Consider the following 2037-nt stretch of genomic DNA (forward strand, 5'->3'; position numbering starts at 1 on the left):
TAGTAGTTGCTTTTTTAGTTTCAAAGTAGATTCAATTCAATAATGTACCCTTCTATCCTGTCATTTCTATATCCCCTCATTTTCTTTTAAAAATGAGATCCCTGAATTTAAAATTTCCTTTGCTTAGCTTTCTCCCTGATCGTGACCAACAACAACTTACAACAAACACCCCTAAACGATGATAAACTTACATAATGCATTGAAAACCAAAACCCACCCTCCCCGCCTCTTGGGAATGTGATGCATGATTAATAAAAACTCTCAGAGACGGATGCTCGGGTTCAGCCTGAAGATCAGAAAAGCAAAATAGCCAGCCACTACCTCTTACCTCTATCTCAGTCCAAAATGGTGATGCTGCCTCCAGGAATCTCAGAATGAGACTATGTCTGTGAGCTGTCTTCTGTTCTATATTTCTCTGTAGAACTGGGATTAAAGGCACGCACCACTGGGATTAAAAGCATGCACTGCCCGGTTTCTATGGCAACTAGTGTGACTACTGGGATTAAAGGTGTATGTTACCACTGCCTGGTCTGCAAGGCTGACCATGGAGGCTATTTCACTCTCTGATCTTAAGGCAAGCTTTATTTATTAAAATACAAATGAAATACCACTACAGGAGTGTGAGGTTGTGTTCTCTAGACTGCTTCCCGTTCTCACGGGGTGACAACGTCTTTAGGGACCCTGAGAAAACTGAGATAATGGTCAAGCCCTGGAGGACCTAGCTGTGCCATTTGTTGTACAGTTTCTGTATAATGGGAAAATGCAGAGCCTACCTGAAGACCTGCTTGGAGTAGTGTGTGAGGCTGGACCATCTCAGCTAGCAGCTTTGAAGTTGTTCTGGATAAGAATTTTGAGGGAACTGCAACAGAGGCATTCTGAGAGGCTGGATCATCTGGATTACTTGTTTTCATGAGTGTTTAGTCCTTTTTTTCATGAAAACACACAAACTTTAAAAAGTGACATATATCTGTATTAACATAAGTCTGGAACATGTAGTGTGCACAAGCCAGTTAAAGATGACTTTTGTTTTATGTTTGAGCAGGTAAAAGGCATCTGTCAACTTCATAAGTCCGTGCTGACTATAATGAAACCTTTATCCATGCCATATGAAAAAAATGGCAAGTAGTAATAAGTCATGAGGACTCTATAGCCAACAAGATTTGTCATGTCTCATCCAGTCTCAGAGCTGTTTCCATGCAGAGGGACCAACATATATGTCACCTGTCTGGTAGTCTTTTCTGTCTTCCTCACTCACATCTGTAGCCAAGATTCTCGGCAGAATTCAAATCTGCCCTCTATTAACTTTGAAGAAATTCATAGCTTTTCATTTTCAGTGAAAACAAAAGCATAACCTCTCCCCCAGTGCAACACATTTCTCAACTTCCATTCTGAAACCAAGACATCTCTAAAGTATATAGGCTGGTTTAATTCAGAAATCTCTTCCACAATTCAATATCTCTCACAACTGCTGTTTTCTCATAAACATTCAAAAAACTTGAAGTCAACAAAACACCATACAGGATGCAGATGCCCTGTCTATTTCCCATCTGTACACAATTTTTTTTTTTGAAACAAGGTTTCTCTGTAGCTTTTTGGAACCTGTCCTAGAACTCCCTCTGTAGACCAGGCTGGCCTCGAACTCACAGAGATCCACCTGAAAACTGCCTTCTGAGTGCTGGGATTAAAGGCGTGCACCACCACTGCCCAGCCATACATAATTTTTCCTTTTATATTACTTTATTCTCTCTTTAAAGGCTTTATTATTTTTAAACTATTTTATGACTTTATCTATAACCATTCTCTTTTCTTTCTTTTTTTTGATTTTTTTTAAAGATTTATTTATTATATATACAGTGTTCTGTCTGCACGTATACCTGCAGGGCAGAAGAGGGCACCAGATCTCATTAGATGGTTGGTTGTGAGCTAACATGTGGTTGCTGGGAATTGAACTCAGGACCTCTGGAAGAACAGCCAGTGATCTTAACCGCTGAGCCATCCCTTCAGCCCCGTCTCTTTTCTTTCTTTAGCATCTAAACA

The sequence above is a fragment of the Alexandromys fortis genome, unplaced genomic scaffold, assembly GCF_014885135.2.
Source record: "Alexandromys fortis isolate MF-2015 unplaced genomic scaffold, M_Fortis_MF-2015_v1.1 scaffold_240, whole genome shotgun sequence".
NCBI lineage: Eukaryota > Metazoa > Chordata > Mammalia > Rodentia > Cricetidae > Alexandromys > Alexandromys fortis.